Here is a 14,570-nt window from a genome sequence, read left to right on the forward strand (position 1 = left end):
TTTTGAAATGGCTGTCAAGTAGACACAGCAAGGGCACCAGGCCTCAACCGGTAGGCAGCCACTGGCCACACAGCAGCCGTGGACCAAACCACAATGAGTGTGCAACACACTCTGCATGGAGGAATCAGCATCCTCCCAGGGACAACCTCAGAGCACCATTGATTCAACTTAAGGAGAAACTCAGACAGTGCATTATGGGAATTTATGTAAATATCAGGGGCTGATGTTGTTCCTATCATAATCTTCTTACTGAGGAGGAGCCTCACATAAGGCCTCCTAGGTCATGTGACTATTTATGATGCACCATGGAGCAAGGCCCAATGACTCCATCTTGTGATTAAGTTCCGTAACTTTGCTTCTGTCCACGCTCCGACAAATCACAGGCGTTTTCACAACTCTTGTAATCAATGAAACCGAGCTTCAAATAGCAGGCACAGGAGTGGCGCTGTTTTTTGAAGTATGCAGCTATGTTTCTCTCACCCTAAAGAACCCCCTTAAAGATCTGTAGATGCTGAGACTAATCTAACAAGAGGTGTCCGTTAGAGAAGAGCGAATAGTATTTGATGGAATACGTGGCTGCCATAGGAATGCGTGTTAGCGGCCGAAGACCAAAGGGTTAAGTCTTAATTCCCTAGTGTTGGGCCACTAACACGCATTCCTATGGCAGCCAGGTATTCGATTGAATACTATCGGGTCACCTCTAGTGTCCTTTCAAGTGATCCCTAGGATGAGTGATCTGTGCGACCATTAGCAGCCGAGAAGCAGATGATAGCCAGCAAGGGGCAGCCTGTGTATGACAGAGGATGATGCTGCTGGTGCTTGCCTTCTGACTTGGACCGCCTACCTGGCAGCCATTTTGAAAAATTGATCAATAGGAACTTGAGAATTTGCATAATTACCCATAATCCTTTGCTGGAACTCTCCCTAAGCTTAGTGAATGGTGAAAAGAATAAATCAAATGAAGCAAAATGTCAAAAACTGTGTGGAATTCTTCTCTGTGGGGTGGGCGGAGCTTGCTGGATTGGTCCAAGGGTGGCTGCTAGGTCAGGATTCCAGCAGCTGAAATTTTGAGGGATTCAAATCAGAAAAGCAAAAATTTTAGTCTAGGTTTTAATAAAAGATTCATTTTCTTTGTAATTTAAACAGCCACAGGCCACGCACAGCAGAGGCTCCAGGCCTCTATCGGTAGGCAGCCAGGTGCCATGCACAGCGGGGGCACCAGGCCTCCACCGGTAGGCAGCCAGGTGCCAGGCACAGCGGGGGCACCAGGCCTCCACCGGTAGGCAGCCAGGGACCACACACAGCGGGGGCACCAGGCCTCCACCGGTAAGCAGCCAGGGACCACACACAGCGGGGGCACCAGGCCTCCACCGATAGGAAGCCTAAAGCCACACACAGCAGGCAGCCACGGGCCACATAGCAGCCGCAGACCAGCCCACAGTGAGTGTGCAACACACTCTGCATGGAAAAGCCAGCATCCTCACAGGGACGACCTCAGAGCACCATTGATTCAACTTAAGGAGAAACTCAGGCAGTGCATTATGGGAATTATTTAAATATCAAGGGCTGAAGGTGTTCCTATCATAATCTTCTTACTGAGGAGGAGCCTCACATAAGTCCCCCTAGGTCATGTGACTATTTATGATGCACCATGGAGCAAGGCCCAATGACTCTATCTTGTGATTAAGTTCTGAAACTTTGCTTCTGTCCACGCTCCGACAAATCTCAGGCGTTTTCACATCTCTTGTAATCAATGAAACCGAGCTTCAAATAGCAGGCACAGGAGTGCCGCTATTTTTAGAAGTATGCAGCCATGTTTCTCTCACCCTAAAGAACCCCCTTAAAGATCTGTAAATGCTGAGACTAATCTAACAAGAGGTGTCCTTTAGAGATGAGCAAATAGTATTTGATGGAATACGTGGCTGCCATAGGAATGCGTGTTAACGGCCGAAGACCAAGGGGTTAAGCCTTAACCCCTTAGTGTTGGGCCGCTAACACGCATTCCTATGGCAGCCAGGTACTCGATTGAATACTATCGGGTCATCTCTAGTACCCTTTCGAGTAATCCCTAGGATGACTGATCTGTGCGACCATTAGCAGCTGAGAAGCAGATGATAACCAGCAAGGTGCAGCCTGTGTATGACAGAAAACGATGCTGCTGGTGCTTACCTTCTGACATGATCTGCCTACCTAGCAGCCATTTTTAAATGGCTGTCAAGTAGACACAGCACGGACACCAGGCCTCAACCGGTAAGCAGCCACTGGCCACACAGCAGCCATGGACCAAACCACAATGAGTGTGCAACACACTCTGCATGGAGGAGTCAGCATCCTCCCAGGGACAACCTCAGAGCACCATTGATTCAACTTAAGGAGAAACTCAGACAGTGCATTATGGGAATTTATGTAAATATCAGGGGCTGAAGTTGTTCCTATCATAATCTTCTTACTGAGGAGGAGCCTCACATAAGGCCTCCTAGGTCATGTGACTATTTATGATGCACCATGGAGCAAGGCCCAATGACTCCATCTTGTGATTAAGTTCCGTAACTTTGCTTTTGTCCACGCTCCGACAAATCACACGCGTTTTCACAACTCTTGTAATCAATGAAACCGAGCTTCAAATAGCAGGCACAGGAGTGGCGCTGTTTTTAGAAGTATGCAGCCATGTTTCTCTCACCCTAAAGAACCCCCTTAAAGATCTGTAGATGCTGAGACTAATCTAACAAGAGGTGTCCTTTAGAGATGAGCGAATAGTATTTGATGGAATACGTGGCTGCCATAGGAATGCTTGTTAGCGGCCGAAGACCAAAGGGTTAAGTCTTAACCCCCTAGTGTTGGGCCGCTAACACGCATTCCTATGGCAGCCAGGTATTCGATTGAATACTATCGGGTCACCTCTAGTGTCCTTTCAAGTGATCCCTAGGATGAGTGATCTGTGCGACCATTAGCAGCCGAGAAGCGGATGATAGCCAGCAAGGGGCAGCCTGTGTATGACAGAGGATGATGCTGCTGGTGCTTGCCTTCTGACTTGGACCGCCTACCTGGCAGCCATTTTGAAAAATTGACCAATAGGAACTTGAGAATTTGCATAATTACCCATAATCCTTTGCTGGAACTCTCCCTAAGCTTAGTGAATAGTGAAAAGAATAAATCAAATGAAGCAAAATGTCAAAAACTGTGTGGAATTCTTCTCTGTGGGGTGGGCGGAGCTTGCTGGATTGGTCCAAGGGTGGCTGCTAGGTCAGGATTCCAGCAGCTGAAATTTTGGGGGATTCAAATCAGAAAAGCAAAAATTTTAGTCTAGGTTTTAATAAAAGATTTATTTTCTTTGTAATTTAAACAGCCACAGGCCAAGCACAGCGGAGGCTCCAGACCTCTACCAGTAGGCAGCCAGGTGCCAGGCACAGCGGGGGCACCAGGCCTCCACCAGTAGGCAGCCAGGTGCCAGGCACAGCGGGGGCACCAGGCCTCCACCGGTAGGCAGCCACGGGCCACACTGCAGCCGCAGACCAGCCCACAGTGAGTGTGCAACACACTCTGCATGGAAAAGCCAGCATCCTCACAGGGACAACCTCAGAGCACCATTGATTCAACTTAAGGAGAAACTCAGACAGTGCATTATGGGAATTTATGTAAATATCAGGGGCTGAAGTTGTTCCTATCATAATCTTCTTACTGAGGAGGAGCCTCACATAAGTCCTCCTAGGTCATGTGACTATTTATGATGCACCATGGAGCAAGGCCCAATGACTCCATCTTGTGATTAAGTTCCGTAACTTTGCTTCTGTCCACGCTCCGACAAATCTCAGGCGTTTTCACAACTCTTGTAATCAATGAAACCGAGCTTCAAATAGCAGGCACAGGAGTGGCGCTGTTTTTAGAAGTATGCAGCCATGCTTCTCTCACCCTAAAGAACCCCCTTAAAGATCTGTAAATGCTGAGAATAATCTAACAAGAGGTGTCCTTTAGAGATGAGCAAATAGTATTTGATGGAATACGTGGCTGCCATAGGAATGCTTGTTAGCGGCCGAAGACCAAAGGGTTAAGTCTTAACCCCCTAGTGTTGGGCCGCTAACACGCATTCCTATGGCAGCCAGGTATTCGATTGAATACTATCGGGTCACCTCTAGTGTCCTTTCAAGTGATCCCTAGGATGAGTGATCTGTGAGACCATTAGCAGCCGAGAAGCGGATGATAGCCAGCAAGGGGCAGCCTGTGTATGACAGAGGATGATGCTGCTGGTGCTTGCCTTCTGACTTGGACCGCCTACCTGGCAGCCATTTTGAAAAATTGACCAATAGGAACTTGAGAATTTGCATAATTACCCATAATCCTTTGCTGGAACTCTCCCTAAGCTTAGTGAATAGTGAAAAGAATAAATCAAATGAAGCAAAATGTCAAAAACTGTGTGGAATTCTTCTCTGTGGGGTGGGCGGAGCTTGCTGGATTGGTCCAAGGGTGGCTGCTAGGTCAGGATTCCAGCAGCTGAAATTTTGAGGGATTCAAATCAGAAAAGCAAAAATTTTATTCTAGAAAGATTCATTTTCTTTGTAATTTAAACAGCCACAGGCCACGCACAGCGCCGGCTCCAGGCCTCTACCGGTAGGCAGCCAGGTGCCAGGCACAGCGAGGGCACCAGGCCTCCACCTGTAGGCAGCCAGGTGCCAGGCACAGCGGGGGCACAAGGCCTCCACCGGTAGGCAGCCAGGGACCAAACACAACGGGGGCACAAGGCCTCTACCGGTAGGCAGCCACAGGCCACACTGCAGCCGCAGACCAGCCCACAGTGAGTGTGCAACACACTCTACATGGAAAAGCCAGCATCCTCACAGGGACAACCTCAGAGCACCATTGATTCAACTTAAGGAGAAACTCAGGCAGTGCATTATGGGAATTATTTAAATATCAAGGGCTGAAGGTGTTCCTATCATAATCTTCTTACTGAGGAGGAGCCTCACATAAGTCCTCCTAGGTCATGTGACTATTTATGATGCACCATGGAGCAAGGCCCAATGACTCCATCTTGTGATTAAGTTCCGTAACTTTGCTTCTGTCCACGCTCCGACAAATCACAGGCGTTTTCACAACTCTTGTAATCAATGAAACCGAGCTTCAAATAGCAGGCACAGGAGTGGCGCTGTTTTTAGAAGTATGCAGCCATGTTTCTCTCACCCTAAAGAACCCCCTTAAAGATCTGTAAATGCTGAGAATAATCTAACAAGAGGTGTCCTTTAGAGATGAGCAAATAGTATTTGATGGAATACGTGGCTGCCATAGGAATGCGTGTTAGCGGCCGAAGACCAAGGGGTTAAGCCTTAACCCCTTAGTGTTGGGCCGCTAACACGCATTCCTATGGCAGCCAGGTATTCGATTGAATACTATCGGGTCACCTCTAGTGTCCTTTCAAGTGATCCCTAGGATGAGTGATCTGTGCGACCATTAGCAGCCGAGAAGCGGATGATAGCCAGCAAGGGGCAGCCTGTGTATGACAGAGGATGATGCTGCTGGTGCTTGCCTTCTGACTTGGACCGCCTACCTGGCAGCCATTTTGAAAAATTGACCAATAGGAACTTGAGAATTTGCATAATTACCCATAATCCTTTGCTGGAACTCTCCCTAAGCTTAGTGAATGGTGAAAAGAATAAATCAAATGAAGCAAAATGTCAAAAACTGTGTGGAATTCTTCTCTGTGGGGTGGGCGGAGCTTGCTGGATTGGTCCAAGGGTGGCTGCTAGGTCAGGATTGCAGCAGCTGAAATTTTGAGGGATTCAAAACAGAAAAGCAAAAATTTTAGTCTAGGTTTTAATTAAAGATTCATTTTCTTTGTAATTTAAACAGCCACAGGCCACGCACAGCGGAGGCTCCAGGCCTCTACCGGTAGGCAGCCAGGTGCCAGGCACAGCGGGGGCACCAGGCCTCCACCGGTAGGCAGCCAGGTGCCAGGCACAGCGGGGGCACCAGGCCTCCACCAGTAGGCAGCCATGGACCACACACAGCGGGGACACCAGGCCTCTACCGATAGGAAGCCTAAGGCCACACACAGCAGGGGCACCAGGCCTCTACCGGTAGGCAGCCACGGGCCACATAGCAGCCGCAGACCAGCCCACAGTGAGTGTGCAACACACTCTGCATGGAAGAGCCAGCATCCTCACAGGGACAACCTCAGAGCACCATTGATTCAACTTAAGGAGAAACTCAGGCAGTGCATTATGGGAATTATTTAAATATCAAGGGCTGAAGGTGTTCCTATCATAATCTTCTTACTGAGGAGGAGCCTCACATAAGTCCTCCTAGGTCATGTGACTATTTATGATGCACCATGGAGCAAGGCCCAATGACTCCATCTTGTGATTAAGTTCCGTAACTTTGCTTCTGTCCACGCTCCGACAAATCTCAGGCGTTTTCACAACTCTTGTAATCAATGAAACCGAGCTTCAAATAGCAGGCACAGGAGTGGCGCTGTTTTTAGAAGTATGCAGCCATGTTTCTCTCACCCTAAAGAACCCCCTTAAAGATCTGTAAATGCTGAGACTAATCTAACAAGAGGTGTCCTTTAGAGATGAGCAAATAGTATTTGATGGAATACGTGGCTGCCATAGGAATGCGTGTTAACGGCCGAAGACCAAGGGGTTAAGCCTTAACCCCTTAGTGTTGGGCCGCTAACACGCATTCCTATGGCAGCCAGGTATTCGATTGAATACTATCGGGTCATCTCTAGTGCCCTTTCGAGTAATCCCTAGGATGACTGATCTGTGCGACCATTAGCAGCTGAGAAGCAGATGATAACCAGCAAGGTGCAGCCTGTGTATGACAGAGAACGATGCTGCTGGTGCTTGCCTTCTGACATGGTCTGCCTACCTAGCAGCCATTTTTAAATGGCTGTTAAGTAGACACAGCACAGCAGGGGCACCAGGCCTCAACCGGTAGGCAGCCACTGGCCACACAGCAGCCATGGACCAAACCACAATGAGTGTGCAACACACTCTGCATGGAGGAGTCAGCATCCTCCCAGGGACAACCTCAGAGCACCATTGATTCAACTTAAGGAGAAACTCAGACAGTGCATTATGGGAATTTATGTAAATATCAGGGGCTGAAGTTGTTCCTATCATAATCTTCTTACTGAGGAGGAGCCTCACATAAGGCCTCCTAGGTCATGTGACTATTTATGATGCACCATGGAGCAAGGCCCAATGACTCCATCTTGTGATTAAGTTCCGTAACTTTGCTTCTGTCCACGCTCCGACAAATCTCAGGCGTTTTCACAACTCTTGTAATCAATGAAACCGAGCTTCAAATAGCAGGCACAGGAGTGGCGCTGTTTTTAGAAGTATGCAGCCATGCTTCTCTCACCCTAAAGAACCCCCTTAAAGATCTGTAAATGCTGAGAATAATCTAACAAGAGGTGTCCTTTAGAGATGAGCAAATAGTATTTGATGGAATACGTGGCTGCCATAGGAATGCTTGTTAGCGGCCGAAGACCAAAGGGTTAAGTCTTAACCCCCTAGTGTTGGGCCGCTAACACGCATTCCTATGGCAGCCAGGTATTCGATTGAATACTATCGGGTCACCTCTAGTGTCCTTTCAAGTGATCCCTAGGATGAGTGATCTGTGAGACCATTAGCAGCCGAGAAGCGGATGATAGCCAGCAAGGGGCAGCCTGTGTATGACAGAGGATGATGCTGCTGGTGCTTGCCTTCTGACTTGGACCGCCTACCTGGCAGCCATTTTGAAAAATTGACCAATAGGAACTTGAGAATTTGCATAATTACCCATAATCCTTTGCTGGAACTCTCCCTAAGCTTAGTGAATAGTGAAAAGAATAAATCAAATGAAGCAAAATGTCAAAAACTGTGTGGAATTCTTCTCTGTGGGATGGGCGGAGCTTGCTGGATTGGTCCAAGGGTGGCTGCTAGGTCAGGATTCCAGCAGCTGAAATTTTGAGGGATTCAAATCAGAAAAACAAAAATTTTAGTCTAGGTTTTAATAAAAGATTCATTTTCTTTGTAATTTAAACAGCCACAGGCCACGCACAGCGGAGGCTCCAGGCCTCTACCGGTAGGCAGCCAGGTGCCAGGCACAGCGAGGGCACCAGGCCTCCACCTGTAGGCAGCCAGGTGCCAGGCACAGCGGGGGCACAAGGCCTCCACCGGTAGGCAGCCAGGGACCAAACACAACGGGGGCACCAGGCCTCTACCGGTAGGCAGCCACAGGCCACACTGCAGCCGCAGACCAGCACACAGTAAGTGTGCAACACACTCTGCATGGAAAAGCCAGCATCCTCACAGGGACAACCTCAGAGCACCATTGATTCAACTTAAGGAGAAACTCAGGCAGTGCATTATGGGAATTATTTAAATATCAAGGGCTGAAGGTGTTCCTATCATAATCTTCTTACTGAGGAGGAGCCTCACATAAGTCCTCCTAGGTTATGTGACTGTTTATGATGCACCATGGAGCAAGGCCCAATGACTCCATCTTGTGATTAAGTTCTGTAACTTTGCTTCTGTCCACGCTCCGACAAATCTCAGGTGTTTTCACAACTCTTGTAATCAATGAAACCGAGCTTCAAATAGCAGGCACAGGAGTGGCGCTGTTTTTAGAAGTATGCAGCCATGTTTCTCTCACCCTAAAGAACCCCCTTAAAGATCTGTAAATGCTGAGAATAATCTAACAAGAGGTGTCCTTTAGAGATGAGCAAATAGTATTTGATGGAATGCGTGTTAGCGGCCGAAGACCAAGGAGTTAAGCCTTAACCCCTTAGTGTTGGGCTGCTAACACGCATTCCTATGGCAGCCAGGTATTCGATTGAATACTATCGGGTCATCTCTAGTGCCCTTTCAAGTAATCCCTAGGATGACTGATCTGTGCGACAATTAGCAGCTGAGAAGCAGATGATAACCAGCAAGGTACAGCCTGTGTATGACAGAGAACGATGCTGCTGGTGCTTGCCTTCTGACATGGTCCGCCTACCTAGCAGCCATTTTGAAATGGCTGTCAAGTAGACACAGCAAGGGCACCAGGCCTCAACCGGTAGGCAGCCACTGGCCACACAGCAGCCGTGGCCCAAACCACAATGAGTGTGCAACACACTCTGCATGGAGGAATCAGCATCCTCCCAGGGACAACCTCAGAGCACCATTGATTCAACTTAAGGAGAAACTCAGACAGTGCATTATGGGAATTTATGTAAATATCAGGGGCTGATGTTGTTCCTATCATAATCTTCTTACTGAGGAGGAGCCTCACATAAGGCCTCCTAGGTCATGTGACTATTTATGATGCACCATGGAGCAAGGCCCAATGACTCCATCTTGTGATTAAGTTCCGTAACTTTGCTTCTGTCCACGCTCCGACAAATCACAGGCGTTTTCACAACTCTTGTAATCAATGAAACCGAGCTTCAAATAGCAGGCACAGGAGTGGCGCTGTTTTTTGAAGTATGCAGCTATGTTTCTCTCACCCTAAAGAACCCCCTTAAAGATCTGTAGATGCTGAGACTAATCTAACAAGAGGTGTCCGTTAGAGAAGAGCGAATAGTATTTGATGGAATACGTGGCTGCCATAGGAATGCGTGTTAGCGGCCGAAGACCAAAGGGTTAAGTCTTAACCCCCTAGTGTTGGGCCACTAACACGCATTCCTATGGCAGCCAGGTATTCGATTGAATACTATCGGGTCACCTCTAGTGTCCTTTCAAGTGATCCCTAGGATGAGTGATCTGTGCGACCATTAGCAGCCGAGAAGCAGATGATAGCCAGCAAGGGGCAGCCTGTGTATGACAGAGGATGATGCTGCTGGTGCTTGCCTTCTGACTTGGACCGCCTACCTGGCAGCCATTTTGAAAAATTGATCAATAGGAACTTGAGAATTTGCATAATTACCCATAATCCTTTGCTGGAACTCTCCCTAAGCTTAGTGAATGGTGAAAAGAATAAATCAAATGAAGCAAAATGTCAAAAACTGTGTGGAATTCTTCTCTGTGGGGTGGGCGGAGCTTGCTGGATTGGTCCAAGGGTGGCTGCTAGGTCAGGATTCCAGCAGCTGAAATTTTGAGGGATTCAAATCAGAAAAGCAAAAATTTTAGTCTAGGTTTTAATAAAAGATTCATTTTCTTTGTAATTTAAACAGCCACAGGCCACGCACAGCAGAGGCTCCAGGCCTCTATCGGTAGGCAGCCAGGTGCCATGCACAGCGGGGGCACCAGGCCTCCACCGGTAGGCAGCCAGGTGCCAGGCACAGCGGGGGCACCAGGCCTCCACCGGTAGGCAGCCAGGGACCACACACAGCGGGGGCACCAGGCCTCCACCGGTAAGCAGCCAGGGACCACACACAGCGGGGGCACCAGGCCTCCACCGATAGGAAGCCTAAAGCCACACACAGCAGGAGCACCATGCCTCTACCAGCAGGCAGCCACGGGCCACATAGCAGCCGCAGACCAGCCCACAGTGAGTGTGCAACACACTCTGCATGGAAAAGCCAGCATCCTCACAGGGACGACCTCAGAGCACCATTGATTCAACTTAAGGAGAAACTCAGGCAGTGCATTATGGGAATTATTTAAATATCAAGGGCTGAAGGTGTTCCTATCATAATCTTCTTACTGAGGAGGAGCCTCACATAAGTCCCCCTAGGTCATGTGACTATTTATGATGCACCATGGAGCAAGGCCCAATGACTCTATCTTGTGATTAAGTTCTGAAACTTTGCTTCTGTCCACGCTCCGACAAATCTCAGGCGTTTTCACATCTCTTGTAATCAATGAAACCGAGCTTCAAATAGCAGGCACAGGAGTGCCGCTATTTTTAGAAGTATGCAGCCATGTTTCTCTCACCCTAAAGAACCCCCTTAAAGATCTGTAAATGCTGAGACTAATCTAACAAGAGGTGTCCTTTAGAGATGAGCAAATAGTATTTGATGGAATACGTGGCTGCCATAGGAATGCGTGTTAACGGCCGAAGACCAAGGGGTTAAGCCTTAACCCCTTAGTGTTGGGCCGCTAACACGCATTCCTATGGCAGCCAGGTACTCGATTGAATACTATCGGGTCATCTCTAGTACCCTTTCGAGTAATCCCTAGGATGACTGATCTGTGCGACCATTAGCAGCTGAGAAGCAGATGATAACCAGCAAGGTGCAGCCTGTGTATGACAGAAAACGATGCTGCTGGTGCTTACCTTCTGACATGATCTGCCTACCTAGCAGCCATTTTTAAATGGCTGTCAAGTAGACACAGCACGGACACCAGGCCTCAACCGGTAAGCAGCCACTGGCCACACAGCAGCCATGGACCAAACCACAATGAGTGTGCAACACACTCTGCATGGAGGAGTCAGCATCCTCCCAGGGACAACCTCAGAGCACCATTGATTCAACTTAAGGAGAAACTCAGACAGTGCATTATGGGAATTTATGTAAATATCAGGGGCTGAAGTTGTTCCTATCATAATCTTCTTACTGAGGAGGAGCCTCACATAAGGCCTCCTAGGTCATGTGACTATTTATGATGCACCATGGAGCAAGGCCCAATGACTCCATCTTGTGATTAAGTTCCGTAACTTTGCTTTTGTCCACGCTCCGACAAATCACACGCGTTTTCACAACTCTTGTAATCAATGAAACCGAGCTTCAAATAGCAGGCACAGGAGTGGCGCTGTTTTTAGAAGTATGCAGCCATGTTTCTCTCACCCTAAAGAACCCCCTTAAAGATCTGTAGATGCTGAGACTAATCTAACAAGAGGTGTCCTTTAGAGATGAGCGAATAGTATTTGATGGAATACGTGGCTGCCATAGGAATGCTTGTTAGCGGCCGAAGACCAAAGGGTTAAGTCTTAACCCCCTAGTGTTGGGCCGCTAACACGCATTCCTATGGCAGCCAGGTATTCGATTGAATACTATCGGGTCACCTCTAGTGTCCTTTCAAGTGATCCCTAGGATGAGTGATCTGTGCGACCATTAGCAGCCGAGAAGCGGATGATAGCCAGCAAGGGGCAGCCTGTGTATGACAGAGGATGATGCTGCTGGTGCTTGCCTTCTGACTTGGACCGCCTACCTGGCAGCCATTTTGAAAAATTGACCAATAGGAACTTGAGAATTTGCATAATTACCCATAATCCTTTGCTGGAACTCTCCCTAAGCTTAGTGAATAGTGAAAAGAATAAATCAAATGAAGCAAAATGTCAAAAACTGTGTGGAATTCTTCTCTGTGGGGTGGGCGGAGCTTGCTGGATTGGTCCAAGGGTGGCTGCTAGGTCAGGATTCCAGCAGCTGAAATTTTGGGGGATTCAAATCAGAAAAGCAAAAATTTTAGTCTAGGTTTTAATAAAAGTTTTATTTTCTTTGTAATTTAAACAGCCACAGGCCAAGCACAGCGGAGGCTCCAGACCTCTACCAGTAGGCAGCCAGGTGCCAGGCACAGCGGGGGCACCAGGCCTCCACCAGTAGGCAGCCAGGTGCCAGGCACAGCGGGGGCACCAGGCCTCCACCGGTAGGCAGCCACGGGCCACACTGCAGCCGCAGACCAGCCCACAGTGAGTGTGCAACACACTCTGCATGGAAAAGCCAGCATCCTCACAGGGACAACCTCAGAGCACCATTGATTCAACTTAAGGAGAAACTCAGGCAGTGCATTATGGGAATTATTTAAATATCAAGGGCTGAAGGTGTTCCTATCATAATCTTCTTACTGAGGAGGAGCCTCACATAAGTCCTCCTAGGTCATGTGACTATTTATGATGCCCCATGGAGCAAGGCCCAATGACTCAATCTTGTGATTAAGTTCTCTAACTTTGCTTCTGTCCACGCTCCGACAAATCTCAGGAGTTTTCACAACTCTTGTAATCAATGAAACCGAGCTTCAAATAGCAGGCACAGGAGTGGCGCTGTTTTTAGAAGTATGCAGCCATGTTTCTCTCACCCTAAAGAGCCCCCTTAAAGATCTGTAAATGCTGAGAATAATCTAACAAGAGGTGTCCTTTAGAGATGAGCAAATAGTATTTGATGGAATACGTGGCTGCCATAGGAATGCGTGTTAGCGGCCGAAGACCAAGGGGTTAAGCCTTAACCCCTTAGTGTTGTGCCGCTAACACGCATTCCTATGGCAGCCAGGTATTCGATTGAATACTATCGGGTCATCTCTAGTGCCCTTTCAATTAATCCCTAGGATGACTGATCTGTGCAACCATTAGCAGCTGAGAAGCAGATGATAACCAGCAAGGTGCAGCCTGTGTATGACAGAGAACGATGCTGCTGGTGCTTGCCTTCTGACATGGTCCGCCTACCTAACAGCCATTTTTTAAATGGCTGTCAAGTAGACACAGCACGGGCACTAGGCCTCAACCGGTAGGTAGCCACTGGCCACACAGCAGCCGTGGACCAAACCACAATGAGTGTGCAACACACTCTGCATGGAGGAATCAGCATCCTCCCAGGGACAACCTCAGAGCACCATTGATTCAACTTAAGGAGAAACTCAGGCAGTGCATTATGGGAATTTATGTAAATATCAGGGGCTGAAGTTGTTCCTATCATAATCTTCTTACTGAGGAGGAGCCTCACATAAGGCCTCCTAGGTCATGTGACTATTTATGATGCAACATGGAGCAAGTCCCAATGACTCCATCTTGTGATTAAGTTCCGTAACTTTGCTTCTGTCCACGCTCCGACAAATCACAAGCGTTTTCACAACTCTTGTAATCAATGAAACCGAGCTTCAAATAGCAGGCACAGGAGTGGCGCTGTTTTTAGAAGTATGCAGCCATGTTTCTCTCACCCTAAAGAACCCCCTTAAAGATCTGTAGATGCTGAGACTAATCTAACAAGAGGTGTCCTTTAGAGATGAGCGAATAGTATTTGATGGAATACGTGGCTGCCATAGGAATGCGTGTTAGCGGCCGAAGACCAAAGGGTTAAGTCTTAACCCCCTAGTGTTGGGCCGCTAACACGCATTCCTATGGCAGCCAGGTATTCGATTGAATACTATCGGGTCACCTCTAGTGTCCTTTCAAGTGATCCCTAGGATGAGTGATCTGTGCGACCATTAGCAGCCGAGAAGCGGATGATAGCCAGCAAGGGGCAGCCTGTGTATGACAGAGGATGATGCTGCTGGTGCTTGCCTTCTGACTTGGACCGCCTACCTGGCAGCCATTTTGAAAAATTGACCAATAGGAACTTGAGAATTTGCATAATTACCCATAATCCTTTGCTGGAACTCTCCCTAAGCTTAGTGAATGGTGAAAAGAATAAATCAAATGAAGCAAAATGTCAAAAACTGTGTGGAATTCTTCTCTGTGGGGTGGGCGGAGCTTGCTGGATTGGTCCAAGGGTGGCTGCTAGGTCAGGATTGCAGCAGCTGAAATTTTGAGGGATTCAAAACAGAAAAGCAAAAATTTTAGTCTAGGTTTTAATAAAAGATTCATTTTCTTTGTAATTTAAACAGCCACAGGCCACGCACAGCGGAGGCTCCAGGCCTCTACCGGTAGGCAGCCAGGTGCCAGGCACAGCGAGGGCACTAGGCCTCCACCGGTAGGCAGTCAGGGACCACACACAGCAGGGGCACCAGGCCTCTACC

The sequence above is a fragment of the Leptodactylus fuscus genome, chromosome 10, assembly GCF_031893055.1.
Source record: "Leptodactylus fuscus isolate aLepFus1 chromosome 10, aLepFus1.hap2, whole genome shotgun sequence".
NCBI classification, from domain to species: domain Eukaryota; kingdom Metazoa; phylum Chordata; class Amphibia; order Anura; family Leptodactylidae; genus Leptodactylus; species Leptodactylus fuscus.